Genomic DNA, 23729 nt, shown 5'->3' with positions numbered 1-23729 from the left:
GGGCAGTGATTTGCGGGGAACTGTACCCGCCAGGAGGCAATAATCATAGGCAGGGGAAGCTTCAGAGCTGGAAAATGGAGCACAGAATGGGTTGCAAGAAGAGGAGGAAGAGGCAGGTCAGGGACATAGCTCAGTTGGTTAGAGTGTGGTGCTGATAACACCAGGGTTGCAGGTTCGATCCCCGTACGGGATAACTGCATATTCCTGCATTGCAGGGATTGCCCTAGATGGTCCTCAGGGTCCCTTCCAACTCTCCAATTCTATGATATCCAAGACAAGTGAAGAGCCGGGTAGTCCCCCTCCTCCTCCGCCACTCTCTCCTAGAACCAGGAGGGGGCTGAAAAGGGATGAGCAGAGGATGCTTCCATGCAGGCTTAGTCTCTGGCTGTACACTCGCAGCCCATTGGGGGAAGGTACCTAAACTGCTGGAGGGGGAACGGTCCCCTGTTGCTGCAACTGCTCCATAGAGCTGCCTAGATGCTCGATGGTGTGCATGGGTATTTGGAGCTGTGGAAATGACTGTAAGTGTCGTATTTGACGATAAAGGGCTCACTATCTGCCAGGTACATTCCTTCAGCCTTTGACAGGTGGGTGAGGCCAAAGACAAATGTAGGTGTGGCTGAAGGCAAAAAGCAGGCAAGAGCAAAGGTGAAGCAACACACCTGACTCTTACCTTTGCACCGTGAGCTACCTTCCAGTCTTGCAAAGGTTTACACACACACACACACACGTAAAAGTATTATCACAATTTAAGAACATATTCCAGCTTGGGGGGGGGGGAACTTGAGCAGAATGTGTAGCAAGGGCAATGAGGACTGTGTCCTGAAGAGAGTCCCAAGGGCCAGATTGCGAAATTTGGAGGGCCACATTCAACCCTCTGGGCAGAGGCTCCCTAGGCAAACATTTGCTGAATGCATCGGGGTGACGGGACTTCCCCCTTCAAACACCTGGCTCATGGCAGCTGGAATGTGGGTACATGGGCATGCATAGGGTCAGAGTTGTGCTCTCGTGCTCATGTTCTGCTTGCCGGTTTCCCACAGGCATCTGGCTGGCCTCGGAGAAAGCAGGAGGCTAGGCTAGATGGGTCATTGGCCTGATCCAGCAGGCTTCTCTTGTGGTCTTCTGCCTGGTTATCACATGAGACAGTGGCCTACTGGCCCATCAACCTCAGCCTGCCCTTAGCCATTCCCCATTTGCCTGCCTTGTTACTTATATCCAGTCCGGGGAGTAGCCCTGGCTTTCAACTTCATAAGAACATCAGAGGAGCCTCTTAGATGTCCACCAAAACCATCAGCAGTCTGGGCGTCCTCAACATTGCCTCTGAAACCAGCTCGGTCGGCTCAGGGACGGAGACTGCTGGGCAGCAAGGTAAACTAGCAAGCCAGCAGGATCTGTCGCAATTGCCCAGTGCCACTGGGGCGGAGAGGCTGGAGAGAGAGAATTTCTATAGATTGCAACAACTCCCCTGCAGCGTGCCAACAAGGATTCCCTTTTATGTGTCCTCAGAGGAAAGGTGGGATACAAATGTAAACATAAAATAAGCTGCTGCTGCTTCTTTTTAAAAAGCACCTGCACAGAAGGGCCTGTGAGCTGTCCAACGTTAGGGAAATGAACTCCCGCAAGCTGACTTCGGAGATTCTGCAAACTTTTTACCACACACCCGATGTGGCTGGTGAAGAAAAACCAGCCGTGAAGAGCTGCCGCCGTATTTATACAGCCAAGACATTTTGGAGATCTATTCAGTTTGATCTCCGAGCAAGAGAGTGGAAACTGCCTAATGATCCCAGCGTAAAAATAGCTGCTGAGCTGCAGAAGTTCCATTATTTATAATGTGTCCCCATTTTTCATCTTCCCATTCCCTAGATAGTCTGCTTCTGAGCCCAGTTTGAAGAGCTGGTGTCTGCTTTAAAAACCCTACACAGCTTGCGACGAAGATGCTCCCGTATTTACTTTCCTCTTAGGCATCCTTCACCAAACATCAGGTATCTTCCCTGATGTTTTTGACTACAGCTCCCAGCAGCCCAAGCCAGCAGTCAGCCATGATGCTTACATGGGCCAGTCATTCTCTCAGCCTATCCTACCTCACAGGGTTGTTATGAGGATAAAATGAGAAGGTGGGGTTGGAACCACATACAATGCCTTGGTGAATAAATGTGGCAAACAAAACTTAAGATTGGATGGATGAGAAACCAAAACCTCACTTCTGTTTTTTTTAAAAAATAATTTTTATTGGTTTTATATAATAACACAAAAGAGACAAAACATAAAAAACATATCCATCCACCTTCCCTCCTTCCCCCCACAAGTCCCCTTCTGCCACAAGTAGGTCCTGCGGGTGTTGGGAGTCGAAGGTAGTCCATTTTATAGCTGGGTTTGTCCTCACCCCCCCTCCTTGACCCCTGAGCCCCCCTGCCACCAAGAGGCCCCAGGATAAAAGCAGAGATTAGGGTTGGTTTCCCCCCAGCTATTTATATATAGTCCTCCAACATAACACACAAACAAACAGACAGTTAAAAATATCAATTTCTTACTTTGTTAAACATTATATTTGTGACTTCCTCAGATCCCTTCTTCCTGGATTTCATAATTTCTTAATATAATTATAGCGGGTTTCTTATTCTTAATTCCAATTCTTATTCTTTAAAAACAAAATTATTTTCCACCTCCTTCGTGTCGCCTCCCCACAGGCCCCCTCCTGCCACAAGAGGAACCTATGAGGTGCGACCGTCCAAAGGAGGTCCATTTTTGTAGTTGGGTTTCCTTCTGCCCCTCCCTCCCCCCCAGAGCCCCCCCCTGCCACCAGAGGCTTCAGGACGATAGGGAGGAAGATAGCACCTGCCTCACTTCTGTCAGAGGACGCACATGGAGAAGGTCCCGAGAACAGCCTTTGCCAACCTGGAATCTTCTAGATGTTTTGGACTCTTGAAGTTGGCACCTGTCTATCTTGAGAGGCAAAGGAGTGCACCTCTGGGAGTGAATTCAAGCCACTGCATTTGCAGCACCGAAGTGATCTCCCCGGGTGCAGGGCTGGGCAGCCTGTATGGAGGTCCTGGGCTGCCCAGATGACAAGATGTGGTCCAAAGGAAAGCAGAGCAAGACGTTGGGCACCAGCTTGGCTGCAGGAGTTGCTGGAAGGAAGCGTACAAGGCACCATCTTAGGGACTCCACTCTAGATTTATGTAGAGTTTACTCCTTAGCCTTTTCTTCTCTCCAAGATACCCCTCAAGGCAGTGGAGGTTTAGGGTCAGATGGGCTACCTTCCCTTCTGCATGTGCAGAAACTGCCTTCTTGACCATTGGTCCCACTGTTCGTCTCATCCGGTCAGTTCACCGGAGCCTGTCTTCACATACAGGGGAAGACCCTAACTCACTGAGGCTTTGAGACCCGCTGGCTCCCCTCACCTGGTTTAGTTGGTCAGTCAAGGTCATTCCCAGGGTACGGCCGCTTTCTCGTGCTGACAGCTTCTAGGAGCCACAGGTGAGAGCTGAGTGGGAACCTGTGCTGGGCCCGGGGGTAACCCAAGCAGCGCGATCCAGGTCCAGTCCAGAAGCCGAGGGTTCCACAAGGAGCCAGTCCAACGGGGCCGAGGCAGGACACGAGGCAGGAAACCAGGTAAGGACAGGTACAGGATTACAGGCAGGATCTGGTGTGCTGCAATGATGCTCCTGCAATCTGGGCATGGTCCGATAGCCTTTTATCTTTGCCTGGGTAATGGCCGGTCCTGACCCCCGGCGACTCACCTCCCTGTTTCGCCCACAGACGAGCACTCCTGCGAGTACTCAGGTCTCTCCTTCTCTCAGACCTTGGTTTCTGCAGTTCGGGAGACATCAGTTACTAGACCCAGGGGCCGCTTCTGCCTCCCCTGACCAACCTGGTAGTGGAGCAGCAGTAAGTGATGGCCCAACTGAAGCCAGGACAGGCTCGTGCCCCTGACTCAGCCCAGCTGGTGTTTGCTGCAGGGGAACCTGTGCAGACTGGGGGACTCTTCAGAATCAGGCCCCAGGCTTGGTTCAGATGGTGTATGAGGCAAAAGATCCGGTGCGGAACTCTCCTGGTTCTGAGTCCGGGCCCGAGTCCCAGGCCATCACAGGACCAAAGAAGAAGAAGAAGAAGAGTTTGGATTTGATATCCCGCTTTATCACTAGCCGAAGGAGTCTCAAAGTGGCTAAAATTCTCCTTTCCCTTCCTCCCCCACAACAGACACTCTGTGAGGTGAGTGGGGCTGAGAGACTTCAAAGAAGTGTGACTAGCCCAAGGTCACCCAGCAGCTGCATGTGGAGGAGCGGAGACGCGAACCTGGTTCCCCAGATTGCGAGTCTACTGCTCTTAACCACTACACCACACTGGACAAACTTCCCCAGAAGGACCATGACATACCCCCCCACCAGAGGTACTACCCCTCCCCTAACACCCCATACATCCCCACTATTATTATTAGTATTGATGATTGATTGATTGATTGAATTTATATACTGTCCTATACCCGCAGGTCTCAGGGTGGTTGATACATTATTATTATAATTACAATTTGTTACCCCTTCACCCTAAGGTCCCAGGGCAGGTTGTAACCAATAATAACACACTCTATTTAATATCAAAAGACAATATTAGACAACTTTGAAACAATTAAAAACAACTTAAGCTTAACTACAACTCTGTTAGGTCCTAGTCTAGCACCCTAATCACTGTGCCACCTTGGCTCTCTCATTTCAACATCAGTTTGCAATATTATTGTTGTTGTCTTAAAAGTCCTCCTGAAAATTAGTTACCATTTTAATGTACATTTTTCGGAATAGGCAGTTCGCAAGCAGTTCCTGCCAAAAAATAATAATGCATATTTTGTGTGTGTTCTTTTCACAATCTCTTCTTCTTCTTCTTCTTCTTCTTCTTCTTCTTCTTCTTCTTCTTCTTCTTCTTCTTCTTCTTCTTCTTCTTCTTCTTCTTCTTCTTCTTCTTCCTCTGCGATCACTTGTAGCCAAGTAAGATTGTCTTCCATAAACACAGTTTTAACAATGAGTCCGTAAGTGACTGTGGAGGCCAATTCTGGATCCACACGTCTTTCCACAGTGGGGACATTGGTTTCCGGACGAGAGTTGATCACGGTGTGGATTTGCCAAGTGTGCCTTCCTCTTAGCACGTTTCTCCCTTGCGTCCTGAGTTTGAGTGTCTTCAAAGCCCATGACACCTTTGGTAAAGGCTGTTCTCCAATCGGAGTGCCCGCAGGCCAGTGTTTCCCAACTGTTGGTGTTTCTACTACATTTTTTTAGATTTGCCTTGAGACAGTCTTTAAACCTCTTTTGTTGACCTTTCCATTGTTAAGTTCAGAATAGAGTAGTTGCTTTGGAAGAAGATGATAATCAGGCATCTGCACAACATGCCCAGTCCAACGAAGTTGATGTTGAAGAATCATTGCTTCAACACTGGTGATCTTTGCTTCTTCCAGTACACTGGCGTTAGTGACGAACACAACAGAGGTTGATTTTTTTGGTAGGAAAACGTTTCCGGTTCTGGTTTTCCAGCTGCTCTAATGTGAATCAAAGGATGTTTGAGCCAAGGTGGCCCTTAAAAAACATGGGAGATGAAATGGAATATTCAGAAGTGTGGCATTTGCCATAGCTGAGAGATTTTCTTGTGTCGATAACTGAGAGATGCCCAGTGTTGCTTTCCAGGAGTTCCCTTTCCTGTTTCTCTTGTTTCTTTTCACTAACCCAATGCATTTTCATGCTCACTTTCCTCTGTTGTATATAGGCACTTGGGTACACCATTTTCTGACTGGAAAATTGCATTGCAAGCTTTGGAGGACGGTGAACTTCAAAGGACGGCTACATACGAGTCTTCTGCAAATGAGGGAAGGTTTGCATTCAAAGGGGGTATACAGTGTTAGTGCTGGACAAGGCATCAAGAAATCTGGTTCAGGATCAAGGCTTAGATTCAGGAGTCCAAGGTCAGTAACAAGGGCTTCAAGACCACCTAAATTCAAATAACAATAACAATAACAATAACAACAACAACAATAATAGGAGCTGTGAGGTTGTTCCAATGAGTTTCCCCACCTACCCACCAAGCTTTTGCAAACAGGGGTTTAATGACCATCTGTCAGGGATTTTTGAGCTGTGATTCCTGCATTGCAGGGGGTTGGCCTAGATGACCCTCCGGGTCCCTTACAACTCTACAATTCTATTATTTTAAGCAGTGGCAGAGAATGCCCAGCTACTTGTGAGGATCTGTGTCTGTGAAGGAATCCGTGGCCTGAAGGCACGATGTCCACCTAGGGAGAGAAGTCTCCTCTTCTTTCTTGATGCGCCGCCTGGGAGACATTACTGGACCCAATTCCTCATCTTCCAGTGTGGAAACTTCTTCCACGGTTCCAAATGGCCCCCTTCTCTCCTCCACGGACAAGAGGGTGGTAGCCTCTGGGACTCTTGCGCCGTCAGCAGAGTCAGGTGTGTCTGGAGGCACCCCAGCAGGAAGAAGGAGCTTCAACAGAAAGGCCCTACTCCATAGTCTCATCCTCTCCTCCCTCCACCACTTTCAAAATTGAAAGTGAATTTCTCTGAATCAGAGGGGATCATGATAGTTCTGGAAAGCTCTGCGCAGAAGAGCAAAAGAAGAGCCTGCTGGATCAGGCCCATCTAGTCCAGCATCCTGTTCTCACAGTGGTCAACCAGATGCCTGTGCAAAACCAGCGATCAGGATTTGAGCACAAGAGCAACTTTCCCCTCCTGCGGTTTCCGGCAACTGGTACTCTGAGAAAAGCAATATATATTACTTGTGTGCCATTAAGGACAGGTGGACAAGTCCAGGACTGCTCCCAAGACTCGGGAAGGAATGTCAAGATTTGCATAGAAGCTGAAGTCGGCACGAAAAGCCCTGCACCTCATTAGCAGAGCGGCGAGCCATTCCCTCCCTCCGCTCTCGACGTTGCTCTTTCTTCTTTGATCAAAGTGCATCGGAGGAGATCTATTTTCAGCTCCCCTGCCTTGTGTACCTTGATTGCTCATTGCTAAACATGCTGACGTTCCGCAGCGCTTTGTTTTGCCACCACCAAAACCACAGAACCGTAGATTGGGAAAGGACCCAAGGGTCATCTAGTCCAACCCCCTGTCGTGCAGGGAACAAATGGCTCCCCAACTCTCGAACACTTACTCCTATTCACATTTTAGGCTTGCTTCTACTTTTCTCCATTTCTTACATTTTCATACTCCACCTCTCCTCCAAGGAGCTCAAAGCATCATAGACGGCCTCCCCACCCCCTCCATAATATTTTCACAACCACCCTGCAAGGTAGTGAAGCTGAGAGTTGGGGACTGGCTCAAGATCACCCATTGAGCTGCCTGGCTGAGTGGAGATTCGAACCCTGGTCTCCTAGGTCCTAGTATGACATGCTAACCACTACTGGTTTCCCCCCTCTTGGTTTTATTATTCATATTAGGGGCTACTGGCCCCCACTTACAACCCCCCCCACCAACCCCACATCTGCCACAGCTGGCCAAGCCCTTCTTTGTTACAGAGCTACAGTTCCCAGAGTGCTTTAACAACCAATCCCTCTTCATGAGGAACTCTGGGAATTGTAGTGCTGGGACGGGGGCCTGCTAACAACTCTCAGTGCAAACTACAGCTCCCAGAATTCTATGGGGGGGAAACCACTCTATGGTGCCCTAGATGCGGTTTAGATCCTCTCTGCCGTGCGGATCGATAAGGATCAGACTGGGTTATGCTCCCCACGTCTGAACTGCAAGAGAAAGAAGAATTGAATATCCGCCCGATACCTGTTGGTTAGAGTCATTTGGTTGTACCTGGAGTAAACGACAGAAGCTGTGAAGAAGACAATGATCCGGAATGTTCTGCCACTGTGAAAAGTGTTTTGTTGATATACCGGCCTTTCTCTGGCACCTCGGCTCAGCGCTGGGGGGGGGGGCGGTTGGCTTGCCATTCTGTTGCTCTCGCTCTCTGGTTTTGACAGCTAAATTTCAGAGCTTGCCACAGAATGCAGCATAGCAACAGCGAGGTTGCAATTTTCAGCGGCAAGAGAAACAGAAACGACGGCCCCAACTGCCATAAAAGAAAACCTTGAAATAACTGTAACCTTTTGAGCAAAACAAGAACAGCAAGGATCCAGCGGCCTCGAGGAATGTCTGTCCAGCTGTGTTTTTGCCACAGGGCATTTTCCACAACGCGTCCAGGGCATTAGCAATGCCGTAATAATAAACCGGCACATGTTCTTGTGCATTTCCAGGAAAGGGAGAAACACAATAAACTGGCCTTGCTACAAAACTGAGAAAAGAAGGAGGGGGAGAAGCCAAGCTGCGGTGAGGGAACTGTGTTTGAACTTTTGAAAGGAGGAGCCGGCCGGTTTGATGGAAATAGATGTTTATTTGAGAAGGGGATAAAAAGCGGCTTCTTATGGGGGCGGAAGGAGAAATTTAAACCCAGAAAACCATAGCGCGTTGGAAAGGATTAGCAAAGGTCGCTCGCGGCCATCCAGGACTTGTACACCTAGGTGGGAATATAGGGAGAAAGTCTTGGCTAAATGTGCTCTGATGTGGTCTGTGACCCACATAAGTCTGTGTTAGAGATGGGCTGGGCGATGAGGAGTGGTGGGAGACTCCCCCTAGGGAAGCCTGGACATGGAAGACTGGTCAAAGGATGAAGGGAAGAGCAGAATGGTTGGATGCTGAACAAGCAACAGGCTGGAGTGAGAGAGAGGCAGAAGAGGCAGAAAGCACTGTAGATGCGGGACAGGCAGCTGAGGAGGAGGTGGGACAACAAAAACAGAAATAATGGGCTAATGCTGCCAATTTCTTCAACAATACATGCTCAAACTAAGAAAACTCTGAATATAAGAAATTGAATATGTAAATGTATCAAAGCCGCATGAGAGAACCTTTTGAAAAAGAACTTGAGCATTGTGGCCTAAGCCAAGATAAGTGGTTTTATACAAATTTGAATGCACTAAACATAACTGAAAGCAGAAGGAGAAACTACTGAAGAAGCCCGTCATATGGGCAAAACAGGTGAAAAACGCCGGCAGCCTGTCTATCATTGACATTTCATTCGACCTGCTGCCACTTTGCTGACCACTTTGTTGTTGTTGTTTAGTCGTTTAGTCGTGTCCGACTCTTCGTGACCCCATGGCCTCAAAGACCATAAAGACTGGTTTGCCTTTCGGTATTTATTTGTATATGCTATCTGCTTGACGTTTGGTTTTGGCTTCTGTGTCAGCACTTGTATATGGTTCTCTTATTGTTTTCTTTTTGTATTAATAATACTTGATTGAAACTTGATTGAATCTTGTGCCCTTGCGTGCTGCTTGTTTTGTATTTGACTGAGGAGGAGGTGGGGGCTGAGGCTGCAACAGATCACAGGATCCTGCCGGTACTACTGTGTTCAGCTCCCCGCCTCCCTTGTCACTGAGGGCACAGGGAACTTTGCATTTAGCAGAGCAAAGAACACAAAAGGGGCAGGGCTCCCCCCCCAACGGAGTTTAAGACTGCTGGGGAAACACCTGGACAGGGAGAAGACTTAGGGGGAAGCAGGAGGCACAGATCATCACTTCTGGCAACTGCTTTACAGGGGCCAGTCTTGCCCGTAGGTTTCTCTGTTTGTATTCTGTTTCTTTGAATAAAGAATCAACTTTACTGCTCGTCTCTGAGTCTCCGCGATGACTTGCAGCCGAGCCAGCCCCGACAGTCAGACTCCTAACTACAGCGTCACTGCAGGGGATGTGGCGTCCATGATCCCCTCCAACTGCACTTTTAGTTTATTTAATAGATGTAGAATCGGTCTATGAAGTGACTTGCTGTATCAGAGTTAGGGCTAGTCCACACATTGGATCTGAGTGCATTCGCGTACTCTCCACATGCGACGCCCAGCAATGGAGGCTGCATACACACCGTGCATTTAAAGCACATTTTCCCTCCCGAAGGACCCAGGGGAACTGTAGTTTGCTAAGGGTGCTGGGAATTGTGGCGCTGGGGGAAAACTACCGTTTCCAAGATTATTTTTTGAGGTTGTGAGGAATGTCTTCAATGCATGATGTGCTTGCAGCCTGGTATTCAATGCATGATGTGTTTGCAGCCTCTGACCCTATTAGCCATCACCACTTGGAGCTGCTAAATATTTTAAACACACACACACACACACACACACACACACACACACACACACACCAGTAGCAGTTAGTTTATCACATTTAGTAAAATGTGGGCCAGAATTATATATTAAAAAAAAGTGTTAAGATTCCTTTTCAAAAGATGGGACCACAAGCTCAATGGAGGGTCACAAATTCAGACCCGTGCTAATTTATCGGCTTTTGATAAATAAATATTCAAATTATGCTCTTCTCTTTCTTTATTCTTTGGTGCCTTCTTTTGCTTTCATGTGCTGTCAATTTTTTTATCATGGCTGGGGCCTCAAAAGCTGCCAGTGGCACGGGCCCCTCTGGACCTCTAAGGGGGCCTGGTGACAGTCCAAATCAGCTGCCCGAGGAAGCCACCTCAGGCTGCCTAACGGTAGGGCCAGCCTTAGCAGCATATCCTGCTTTGGAATGAAGCTCATTCCGGGGAGAGGAGAATCAGACAGACCAAGTGGGTGGTTGCCTAGCAACCTCTCATCTGAATCTCCCCGTCCTCTCTGCCTCCCTAGAACAGGCTTTGCAACGGCGCAGAACCTGTCTGCCAGGCCACTATTAATACTGTTTTTATTTCTCTGCTCCGTCTACCCGTTCCACAAAATATCGATTAAAAATGACAAAGCAACGCACAACTTTTTAAAGCACAGTGACATACAGCCCCGTTGTCCCCATCATGTTGCTTTAGAAAGCAATAGCAATAATAATAATAAAATACAGTGGTGCCTCGCTAGACGAAATTAATTCGTTCCACGGGTCTTTTCTTATAGCGGAAAATTCGTCTAGCGAATCCCATAGGAATGCACTGAATTTTTTTTGAATTTTTTTGCCCATAGGAACGCATTAATTGAATTTCAATGCATTCCTATGGGAAACCGTGATTCGCTAGATGAATTTTTCGTAAAACGCATTCGTCTAGCGAGGCAACCTCTGCTCGAAAAATCCTTTTGTGAAGCGGAAATTTTGTTAAGCAGGGCATTTGTTAAGCGAGGCACCACTGTAATAATAATAATTTATATCCTGCCCTCCCCGGCCAAGCTGGGCTCAGAGTGGCTAAAATCAAAGGATATAATACATTAAAACATAAAATCCAGCAATCTAATGAAATACAGATTAAAATTAGAATAAATCAGATGGCAACCCACAATTTATAACTATAAGGGTTGGGAACATTAAGTGCTCACCAGGCTCAGCTATTGATATGAGCTGCTGAGAAGAGTTAGAGGCCACTTATATGCAGGGTCTTGTAAAAAGAGGGGGGTCAGGCTGGACCCTGACCAAAGGCCTGGTGGAACAGCTCTGTCTTGCAGGCCCTGCAGAAGGTTGCCAAGTCCCACAGGGCCCTGATCTCTTGTGACAGAGCGTTCCACCAGACTGGGGCCATGGCCGAAAAGGCCCTGGCTGTGGTCGAGGCCAGTCTAACCTCCTTGAAGCCCTGGACCTCCAAGATGTTATTGTTTGTGGACCATAAGGTCCTCTGCGGGGCATACCAGGTATGAGGGTCCCAGGCCGTATAGGGCTTTAAAGGTTTAAACCAGCACCTTAAACCTGACCCTCTACTCCACCGGGAGCCAGTGCAGCTGGTGTAGCACTGGGTGAATGTGATCCCGCGGCGAATACCCCGTAAGGAGTCTCACTGCGGCATTCTGCACCCGCTGGAGTTTCTGGGTCAGCTTCAAGGGCAGCCCCGCTTAGAGCGAATTACAATAATCGAGCCTGGAGGTGACCGTTGCATGGATCACAGTGGCTAGATCAGGGCAAGAAAGGTAAGGGACCAACTGCTTAGTACGGCAGAGATGGAAAAATGCCGCCTTTGCTGTGGCTGCAGCCTGCGCCTCCATAGAGAGGGAGGCATGGAAGGTTACATCCAGACAGAAGGTGCTGGAAGTAGTTGTACCCCCGCAAGGGATGGGAGTTTGCCCCGCAACCCCATGTCATCTCTACCCAACCAGAGGACCTCTGTCTTCGAAGGATTTAATTTCAACCAGCTCCCACGCAACAGGTCTGTTTCCCCGAACACCCCCAGCCCCTACCCTGCCATACCTGCCAAGTCCTGGACGACAAAATCCGGGATCGGCAGCCGCATGACACCGGAAGTTGCGTAAATGCAACTTCCGGTGTCGCTTTGCCCATCTATGGGCACCAAAAATGGCCGGCGCCGGCAACGGAAGTCGCGTCTACGCATGTCTGGAAGTGCATAGATGCAACTTCCGGTACCGCTTTGCCCATCTATGGGCACTGAAAATGGCCGGCGCCAGCAACGGAAGTCGCGTCTACGCATGTCCAGAAGTGCGTAGGCGCGACTTCCGGCGCCGGCCATTTTCGGTGCCCATAGATGGGCAAAGCAGAAAAAAAATGGCCGCTGGCAGGAGCAGAATAAGGGAGAATAACGGGTGATCACTAGCTAACAGGGCCAGTGGTCAGGGATCATGGGAGTTGTAGTTCCAAAACATCTGGAGAGCCAAGGTTGCCTATGCCTGCCCCTGGTGATGTCACAGGGGGAAGCCTCCAATGATGTCGTGGGGTGGGCCCTGAAGATGGAGGTTAATTGGGAAGCGGAGGAGAGCAGACCTCCCACAGTGTCTGTGCTATAATTTGCAGCCAGATCCTGCTGGGCTGAATCTTGCAAGCTTCAGGCACAGTCTTCTTAATTCTTATGATTATGACTACTTTAAAATAACAACAATTAAAGACACTCTCACCCACCTGGAGGTTCAAGACCTCCACCTGCCACCCGGAGACTTCAGGTCAGATCTGGAGGTCTGGCAGCGCTGCCCATCATCCCTGCGCTGGGGTGTGGTTGATCAACAATATCTGGAGGGCACCAGGTGGGGAAAGGCTGCCCCCTTGAAGGGCGGGGAGAAGCCCCACATAGCACAGGAAAATTCAGTGGTAAAAAGGAGTTGATGCAGAAGCAAGCCCATGTCCTGTGAGGACAATGCCAGATAATTCAAGAGGCACATCACAGAATGAATTCTCTGGAAAAGAAATTATAAGAGATTGTCAGGGCACATTGCGTCAGGCTGCCTGGCTCAAGTACCACTCTAGGACACTATATATATATATATATATATATATATATATATATATATATATATACAGTGGTACCTCGGTTTATGAACACAATTGGTTCCAGAAGTCTATTCATAAACTGAAGCGTTCATAAACTGAAGCGAACTTTCCCATTGAAAGTAATGGAAAGTGGATTAATCCGTTCTAGACGGTCCGCGGAGTAATCGTTCATAAACTGAAGCGAACTTTCCCATTGAAAGTAATGGAAAGTGGATTAATCCGTTCCAGACGGGTCCGCGGAGTACTTAAACTGAAGCGTTCATAAACTGAAACATGGGTGTAATTGGTTCCGGAAGTCTGTTCATAAACTGAAGCGTTCATAAACTGAAGCGAACTTTCCCATTAAAAGTAATGGAAAGTGAATTAATCCGTTCCAGATGGGTCCGCGACGTTCATAAACCGAAAATTCATAAACCGAGGTGTTCATAAACCGAGGTTCCATTGTATATATATACATACATATATATATACACACACACACACACACACACACACACACACACAAACACACACACACAATTTTATTTTGAGCTTTGCAGAAACAAACCGCATTACAAACGGTTGCTCTGGAAGAATTTCCAGCTTAGCTGCCGGAATATGTTGTAACGATAAATCGGTCAAAACCAGATAAATATTATTGTCTGGGCAAACTGTTTAACTTAGCACAGCGGTGCCAGAAATTCATCAGGGCATCATTACATAATTGGTAAATTAAGTATGTATGCAGACGGTAGTTAAAATTCAATAGAATGTGGCTGCATCTGAAAACAGAAACCATCAAATCCTCCTGGTGCAAATGTTTGGGGAAGTTGGTTTCAGTTCTGTCCTAACTAATGCAATGCAATATCATGCCTTCGAAGACCTTTTTCATTAGCATGGGCCTTTGGCTTTGTGAGGCAGGCAATGTTTTTTATGACTTGGTTTTAAGTAGGTCTGGCTCAAAATGACGCTGATGGTTTTCATAACTGTTTCGCTCACCTTGAAGTTGGATTACTGTGTTTTATAAGCCTGCCCTGCCCTTCTGGTGCTCGTATGTTTAAAAAATGACCTTGGTAGGCAAAAGCCACCCAGAAAGGGGGGGGGCATTTCCACCTGCTGCTGAAAGACAACCAAAGAGAGGGTCATCTGTGCTTTATAGATTGAGGTATCCCTCAATATTGGTGCAGCCACCGAAAAGGCCCTGTCTTTTATTGCCATCATCGACTGTGCCTCCAATCTAAGTGAACCAATAAAAAACAGACCAAGAGCTCAGGCCAATATAAGATTCAATAGTGAGAATAATCCCTACTCACAAGTCAAATATGAATTGCAAAAAACAAGAATTGCCAAAAAAACAAGAATACATATAATCATACAGAGATTGTAAACTTAAAGCCACAAGAATGTATACAAAGCAATAATCTGTTGCAGCATTAAATGTGAGAGTCTTTAAGTTGTAGTCAGAAGTCGGTCATAAATCAGAAGCCAGGACAGGGCCCTGTTTCGGTGTCTTAACCTTCATCAGCTGGAAGTATTAAACATTACATGACAACACATTTATGTACCAGTTACATAAATTGAAATTGAAAATATAAGTTATTAAACAACGTTTAAACATGTGGTTCCTCACCTAGGTTTAAATACATCATATAAATGGTTTTCCCAGTAGTCACGTATGGAAGTGAGAGCTGGACCATCAAGAAGGCTGATCGCCGAAGAATGGATGCTTTTCAATTATGGTGCTGGAGGAGACTCTTGAGACTCCCATGGACTGCAAGAAGATCAAACCTATCCATTCTTAAGGAAATCAGCCCTGAGCGCTCACTGGAAGGACAGATCCTGAAGCTGAGGCTCCAATACTTTGGCCACCTCATGAGAAGAGAAGACTCCCTGGAAAAGACCCTGGTGTTGGGAAAGATTGAGGGCACAAGGAGAAGGGGACGACAGAGGATGAGATGGTTGGACAGTGTTTTCGAAGCTACGAACACGAGTCTGACCAAACTGCAGGAGGCAGTGCAAGACAGGAGTGCCTGGCATGCTCTGGTCCATGGGGTCACGAAGAGTCGGACACGACTAAATGACTAAACAACAACAACAATAAATGTGTCCTATAATTTCCTGCGTTTCTCAGGAAAAAAATAAACATTGAATAAGAAAGCATAAATATACACTAATGACATGGATTGAACTTGAAAATTCTAAACAGTATGTAATCATTATGTCTGTTTTTTATTGGTGCATTTACTAACAAGAACACCAATTTATTTAACTCCAATCTAAGTGAGGGACGCCTGCATTCAGACCTGGGTTTGTCTTACTAGTTTATAATGCCAGCACCTCTGTCCCTATTCCCAACTTTCCTGTTGCACTTCAGTACCTGTTGCGTTACGTAGCTCTGGCTCTTTGAGCAATATCATGCCAAATTTTAAACAGCAGGAAAGAACTGTTATGTCGGGCTATCAACCCCCATTTTTGTCACATGAAATGACAAACTCAAAACTCCCGTGATTTTCCAGGATGGGTTGCGAGTGGATTCCCCACCTGTCAGGGGGACTCCCTACAGGGAGCCTCCCCCCCCGTCATTCTGACCAGCACTTCCCCCAGCGACAGCACGAGCAGCGAGTCAGGAGGAGGGAATGGAGCGGTATGGAGGGAGGGCTCAGTGAGGCGTCAGAGCCCTGGCAATGCTCTGGTCGAGGGACAGCGGATGCGGGGCTCAGCAAGAGGGGAGACCTCTCCTTCCGGCGCCCGAATTGAGGCACATGCCCACGCGTAGGGCTAAGGGGCGGCGTTTTGGGGTGCGCAGGCTTTTATGCTGGCCTCGAAGCAGACGGAAGCCATTGCCGGATTCTGGAAGTGACTAGGCGGTCATGTTTTCTGCTATCTCTGCACTGTAAATAGTATGCACAATAAAACTCTTAAAGACAGCGCGGACTGGAGCGTCTTTACTCAAGAGTAGCCGCAACAACCCCCTGACACCACACCACCCTCCAGAAACAATTAACACAGAAATGAGCACTAGACTTACACTAGATTTCCGGAATTGGCTTTTAGAAGGTGTGATAGGTCACATAAAATGCAGACATCATCAGGTAAGGAAATGTCATGGGAAAGATACCGATGATTCCTCAAAATGAGCATCTCGTACTAAATGCACCAGAGATGGGGGGAACCTGTGGTCTTCCTGATGTTGCTGGGCTACAACTCCCATCATCCTTGACTATTGGCTATGTTGGCTGGGGCTGATGGGAATGGAAGTCCAATATCTGGAGGGCCTCAGGTTCCTCCCATTCCTGAACTATACTAATGCATAGGTGCCAGATTGAAAAATCCGGGATCGGCGTGGCATGGCACCGGAAGTTGCGCTGCTGCCATTTTGGAACTGGGCAAAGTGGCACCGGAAGTCACTTCTACGCATGCTCTGCCCATTTCCAAAATGGCCACAGCGTCAGAAATCGCTTCTGCGCATGTCCAGAGACTCCAGACATGCGCAGAAGGAGCCTCCCCGGGCCGGTAAGAATCCGGGCGATTTACGGGGTTTTTAAAAATCCGGGCTGCCAGTGGGAAACGGCTGGGAAAACGGGGGTTTCCCGGGGAATACGGGAGACTTGGCAGCTATGTACTAATGCTGTCATGGAATCATAGAATTGTACCGCAAGTAGCAGCAATAAGTGTTGTTATTCAGTTGGCAGAATCAGTGAATTAGGTAGAGATGCAAAGCTACAGAGGAACAATTCCACAGGAACACAGAAAGCTGCCTCAAACAAAGCCAGACCATTGGTCTATTTAGCTCTGTACTGCCTGCACAAATTGGCAGCCTTTCCCAGCCTTACCTGATCATAGAATCATAGAATCATAGAGTTGGAAGAGACCAAAAGGGCCCTCCAGTCCAACCCCCTGCCAAGCAGGAAACACCATCAAAGCATTCCTGACTCCGCTTAAAGACCTCCAAAGAAGGAGACTCCACCACACTCCTTGGCAGCAATACCTGGTATTGCTAGATATTGAACCTTCGGCATTCTGCATGCAAAGCCGGTGATCTACCACCGAGCTGCGGCCCTTTTCACTGATCTATCAAAAGCGGGAAGGGAGGAGTGAGAACTCTCCTCTTTCCATGGCACCTCATTCCTCTCCCTGTTCCTCCATTCCAGCGTCAAAACCTACTCACTCTGTGCTGTGTTGTGACTTGCTGCTCGCAGAGAACAATTACGCCGAGCTACTTGGGCAGATTTAAAACGGTTGCCACACCAACAGCGAGCGATTCCCTTCTGTTCTTGTCAAAACATCTTGACAACCATTCCTGCCCTCTCCGGCTGAGAGACCCAGCCTCTCCGGGAAATTAAGCAAGCCGCGGTTAGCAATGCCATTGGCCCAGTTTGCCACAACCAACATGAGTTGATGCGCTAAAGGCCTTGGAGCAGAGCCATTGGCTCTATGGTACAAATAACACCCTTCAAATTAAGGAACAGGTTGCCTCCAAATGCATTAGGACCAGCTTACAGTCCTTTGACATCAAAATCCACTCCTGGTTTTCCTCTTAAACTTCCTTTGCGTCAGCAGCCCAGTTCTGAAGATCGGTCCTTGTTGCTAGTGCTAAACATTTGGGAATCACTGACCCCCTGCAAACTACCCGGAGATACACTGGCCCACCACCTGGTCTAGAAGATCTAGTGGATTCCCCTCCGGGCTGGGGATCCTTATTCACAGCCAGTTTCGGCTCCTAATTAAAATGTGGGTCTTCATCTGACCACCTGGGCTCATTTTCTCTCTCCTTCCTTTCCCACCACCTTGCCCTCTGGCGTCAACATCCGGCAATTAGTAGCTCCGCCGAGGCTCTTGGCGGTGCCTGCATCCTGGATGAATCAGTCCTCTTTTTCTCGGCGCCCTTTAAAATCCAAGTGTGTTGTGAACAAACAGCAGATGGCCAAGTGAACTGTGGGATGGAGCCATGCTGGAGCTACGGTGGCATCCTACCCAGTCGAGCTGGCTTGGGATTGTGGTGGAAGTGCGATTGGGTGCTGTGACTTCCAGCATGATACAGGCCATCCAGCGGCACCGGTGGCAGACCCCAGTTGCTGTATGCAGAGGTTTTAAAGCAGAGTTAGATGGCATGATATAGCCGAGATTCCTGCACTGCAATTCTATGCTTCTGTGTGCTCAGTCACCACCTAAAGTTGGACGCAAGGAACGTTTGCAAGCGGTTCTGCAAGGAAACGATTCATACCTGCAGGACTTTCACATGTGATGCTGCTAGGGGTGTCCTCAAGGACCGCCTCTTTCCATATGAACCTACCCGGACCCTGAGATCATCTTCTGAAGCCCTTCTTTGGGTGCTTCCTCCATGTGAAGTCCGGAGGGTGGCAACATGAGAACAGGGACTTCTCTGCAGTGGCTCCCCGTTTGTGTAAATAACAATTATTATAATGGGGATCCAGGTGCAGAGGAACTCTTTTGGGTCTGTGATAGTGCCCAGAGAGACTGGTAGGGTGGAAAGTGTGGGAATGTTCAGGGATGTGGATGAGGAGATATTGTTTAATATATCCTATCCCCGCTTGCGCTAGCAAGCACCAAACTTTAGCAGAGTAAAAACATTCCCCTTTTGCAAAATACACAGCAGAAAAGCGTTTGCGCAGGCTTGATTTAAGCCTATAAAATAAAGTGTATTTTCCTTGTATTTTCCCCTTTATCCCTCTTAAAAGAAAAGACACAACACAATGCTCTTAAAAGTATAAAATATGTTTACTTACAAGCATCTCGAGGTACAGCACACTCAAGAGGTAGACTTGCTTAGTTAAAAGGTAATATATACATTGTGAAGTTCACTTATAAGAAGTGAGACTCCATCTCATCTCTCTCTCTAGGCAGGAGGCCTTGAGAGAGAGACTCACTAAGATGTTGCTTCTTACATGTGTGTAGTCCAAGAGGTCTGGTCCAAGAGAGGAAGTGGCTTCTTGCTAGTGAATTTATTTGCCACTTCCCCAACTCATTTGCATGTGTGGGAACAGGAAACCAAGCTACCGGTAGTCATGTGTTCCCCCACAGTCCTCCAAGTGGACTCTCTAGGGATTGTTGTGACTTGACTGCACTTAACCCTTTGCATCCCACAGAAAGCAGGGAGTCCAACAGTAGGGGGTGTCAGAGCCAATGACAGATAGAGCCATGTGTTCCAGTTTTGTCCTCATCCTCTTCTCAAGTGAGCTCTACAGAGGCAACATGGAGGAGGAGGAGCTGCCATCTCGCCTGATTATTAAGGAAGAAGGCTGGCAGGTGGCGTAACTGAGGTCAGAGGGGGTTGTTCCTGCCAGTGGACCAACCTCCACTGTGGAAAAGGTAGCTGTGAATTTGCTCATGGGTCCTTCTTTGGCTATGTTCCTCACCAAGATAAATAGCAGGTTGCCGTCAGGGACCATTTTGAGGAGGGCTGCTCTGAGGAGGAATGGTGGGAGCCTCCCTCACCCCCACCCCCACCCCCCACCTCCTGATCAGGATTCTGAATCTTCCCAGGAGGAGGAGAACAGTATAGATTTGGAACAGTGGTTCGCAGAGGGACATAGTTCAGAAGGCAGAAGCTGGGAAATACTGAGTAGTGAGCAGCTAGGAGAAGAAGAACTGGGAGAGAGAGAGTTAACAGATTCACTGTCTCTGGAAAGCATTCACTCGCTCAGCCCAAGGTCAAGGAGAGCTGATAAAGTGGCAGCGCAGAAAGAACCCTTAATTGGGAGCACCGTCGTTCCTAGGAATGGATTCATTCTTCTCTCGCTGTGATCAGTAAAGTTTCTAACTGGTAAGAAAGCTCTTTTCCTTTGTTCTGCTTATTTACGGCCAAAGGTTGGGGGAGGGGAGCTGATTCCCTGAAGCCTTACAGTTGCTGGTCTGAAAAATGGCTAACCACCACATGCGGCTCAGCTGTTTCCAAGGCATGGTCCACACCGGGCCATAGCCTTGATAGTTGGCCATCTGTTGATATACACCTGAGCTGCAGGTACCACACTATAAGATCACAGGGCTACTGAGAAGATATTTGCACTTCCATTTGATGATGCCTACGGTAGCATTGCTGCTGCTGCTGCTGCTGCTGCTGCTGTTATTACATAGGTGCATTTTAATTGCAGCTCATCCCACCGTGAGCCATGTGATTCTGAAGAACCCCTCCTGAACGGCACCAAAGTGTTGGGGAGAGGGGTTCAGTGCTCCTTCCCTGCAGCTGGAGAATATTCTTTTTGAGGTGCTCCTTCCCTATCGAGAGTAGGCCGGAAGTCTGGTGAATCTTTAATCCTTTGGGCAGGCTTTTTAATAGCTGAGATTAGGCAAGCATGGCACAGTTTGAAAGCTATCCATTGTAAGAGGGTGAGCTGGCAGTGCAGGAACACAGAGTTCAGGCATGATAAGGGTTCAAGGATTTTTCATAGCTTAGCTGGAAAATTGGGTTGTTTTTATACAGAAAATGTTACAGCGATTTCCATGTTTCACTGTTCAACACTGTGTGTGTGTGTGTGTGTGTTTTTTATGTACCTCATTACTCCAGTCATAAAACTGCAAACGAGTCTGTTAATTTCTTTCTTTCTTTTCGAAAGGCAAACATATTGCGCTCGGCTACAGAACAAAGCGGAGCTGTTAAACCAGCTTTCCGTTTTACTTTTCCTATCATTCGTGCTGGACTTTAAAAAAAACACATTTTAATTAAGGAGCTATCTTGTCCCCGCTATAAAAGTTTTACGGCCTATTCGTAAAGAGAATCGAAATAGACATTTTGAGCAAGAGGCACAGCGTGCAAAAGAGGGAGAAAGACTTTATCCTTTGGAGAGAGAGAGAAATATTTTGCAGAGTATAGGTTTTCCCCACAACCTAATGCCTTCTAGGTGGTTTCGGACTACAACTCCCATTAACCCCGTCAACTGCGCAGGCTGTGGCCGATGGGAATTGTAGTCCAAAACATGAAGAAGCCACCAGTTTGGGAGAGGCTGGTCTAGAAGATTACATGTTTTTCTTTGGCATAACTGGTTACAGAATCTGGTGGCAGGGAGCCATGGTGTTGGTCTAAAAATGAAACACTCTGCTTATCAGTGTGCTTAATTATTTATTAAAGAGACTTCAAGAAGAAAGGAAACACCGTATCATCCAGTGATAAATTAATGGATGATAACAAGATGGAGCTGTGGTGGACAAAGAAGGGCGCAAGGAGCTCTAGCCTGCTCATGAGCATCATAGCTGCCAAGTTCCGTCCTGAGAAATAAGGGACTGGACCGGAAGTAGCGCTGTCTTTTGATGCTGCTCTGCCCTGTTCCAAAATGGCCGCCGCACCAGAAGTCGCACTGCAGCCATTTTGGAACTGGGCAAAGCAGCGTCAAAAGTCGCTTCTGAGCATGCTCCGCCCAGTTCCAAAATGGCGCCAGAATAAACCGGGGAAAACCAAAAAAATTCCGTTTTTTCAGCTGGGAACAGCCGGAAAAACGGGGGTTTCCCGGGGAATACGGGAGACTTGGCAGCTATGATGAGCATGTTTTGGACAGGTGTGGCCAACAGCTGCAGAGGTGGCTGGTGCTCATCGGTAGGGCAAAAAGCAGGTAAACCAGCAGGGGGTGGTGCGCGAGCCAATGAGAGGCAGAGGCAGGCCCTGATTGGTTGCAAATAAGAAGGCAGGCAGGTGGAGGCTGGCTAAGACTGCAGGTTGGTGGCGCAGGGGACCATTCTCCACTGATCCACTGGAACTAAGTCTGCCTGCCAGGATGTCATGGACTGCCTGGATATAGAGGAATGGTGGGAGGCACCAGCTGGGAAACCTCCAAGGGAAGAAGGCTCAGAGCCCAGGGAGCCATGGTGGGACAATGAGGAGGGGCTAGAGGGAGAAGTCTGGGAGGAGAAGGTGTCGGAAGCTGAAGTTGTAACAGGGCTTAGTGAGCAGGGAGAATGTGTGGCAGAGAGGAGTCCAGAAGGTGAGGCAGAAGCTGAACCAGGAGAGGAGGGAGACCAAGAGGTAGAGATGAGTCCAGCTGGTGAAGAAGCAATAAGCACCCCTCCCCACTGGCCTCCCAGGACCAGGAGAGGCATCAAGAGGGCAGAGGAGAAGTTGGCACCATGTGGGCATAGTCTCTGATTGCGTGGGAAGAATCTGAGAGAGGAGGAAACCTCTCAGTCTCCACAACTGCCTCCTAGGGGCAAGACCTTTAGAAGAAACGTAATGAAACAGTGAACATTTAAAAACTTCCCTATACAGGGCTGCTTTCAGATGCCTTCTAGAGGTTATCTCCTTGGCTCGGGGGGTCGCATAACTCCATACCCTCCAACATTTCTCCGATGGAAATAGGGACGTCCTAAGGGAAAGTGGGGCATTCCGGGGTCAGATCAGAAACTTGGATAAATCAGGAATATCGGGACCCTTGGAGGGTCTGGCGTTGGAGTCCAACAACATCTGGAGAGCCACAGGTTCTTCATATTCCTGGCTTAACGCCATACATGTGCAGGGTCTCCTGCCTAAGAGTGTCTCCCTAGGAGTGAGGAGGGGCAATTCTGTCATCAGAAATGTTTCTCCAGGCCTCTGTTCCGCCTCCTGTCGAGGCATGATTCCATTCCAACTCTCTGCTCAAGCGATGGGAGATGGCCCTCTCACTACAGTAAATGATGGGAGGCAGCAAAGTGAAGCAGGAACCTTGATCTCCTCCACAGAGATTGGAGCTTTGCTTGGAGGTCGCCATCTCCCCCCCCCCTGCCGCTAACACAGCACTATGTTGCCTCTGCTTCCAAAGCTCAAAGGCACAGAAAATTTTGGGGACTTTTTGAGTCTGGTCAATTCAGGACTCTCAAGAGAGTATTGCGATTGCTGTCCTGATTGCAGAATTGCAAGGAACTCTGCCAGGTCCCGAAACCATCGCCAGGAACAAGCCAAGATAGACTGTTTAAGTGGGAGTTAGGAAAACAGCCAGCCTGTGGGAAGGAGAAAACTCATCTCTGTGATAATAATGATGGTAACATAAAGAGAGGGGGGGTCCCACTGGATGCTTTCAGGGGTCACTATGCTTTGTGAAATGTTTTATTCTTGTTTCCAGCATTTGCGCCTTTCCTAATTACTTGCTGGGATGAGAAGGTGGAAAGTCTTAAAAGGCGACCCCACACTTAACGTGGCCAGATTCAAACCCATGCTGCAGACACACAATACATTTAAAAGCACCTTTATCCTCCCTCCGCCCCACCCCCCAAAATCCTGGGAACTGTAGTTTATTCACAGAGCCACAATTCCCAGCACCCTTAATAAACTACAACCAGTATGAGGGTCCGTATAGTTAAAGCCATGGTTTTTGATGTATGGAAGTGAGAGCTGGACCATAAAGAAGGCTGATTGCCGAAGAATTGATGCTTTTGAATTATGGTGCTGGAGGAGACTCTTGAGGGTCCCATGGACTGCAAGAAGATCAGACCTATCCATTCTGAAGGAAATCAGCCCTGAGTGCTCACTGGAAGGACAGATCATGAAGCTGAGGCTCCAATACTTTGGCCACCTCATGAGAAGAAAAGACTCCCTGGAAAAGACCCTGATGTTGGGAAAAATGGAAGG

The 23729-nt window shown here is 48.1% G+C and overlaps 1 long non-coding RNA gene across 1 annotated transcript in view; it reads left to right on the top strand.

The window, feature by feature from the left end:
- LOC148684312 (uncharacterized) overlaps positions 1-16107 on the top strand; it is a 32521-nt gene extending 16414 nt beyond the window's left edge. The window contains exons 2-3 of the long non-coding RNA XR_015946308.1: positions 5749-5944; positions 14815-16107. This is a non-coding gene — a long non-coding RNA (uncharacterized LOC148684312). The remainder of the gene's footprint in view (positions 1-5748; positions 5945-14814) is intronic.
- The last annotated feature ends 7622 nt before the right edge of the window (positions 16108-23729 follow it).

The sequence above is a fragment of the Zootoca vivipara genome, chromosome 11 (genome assembly GCF_965207765.1).
Source record: "Zootoca vivipara chromosome 11, rZooViv2.hap1.1, whole genome shotgun sequence".
Lineage (NCBI taxonomy): Eukaryota > Metazoa > Chordata > Lepidosauria > Squamata > Lacertidae > Zootoca > Zootoca vivipara.
This window is presented reverse-complemented; position numbering and strand designations above follow the sequence as displayed.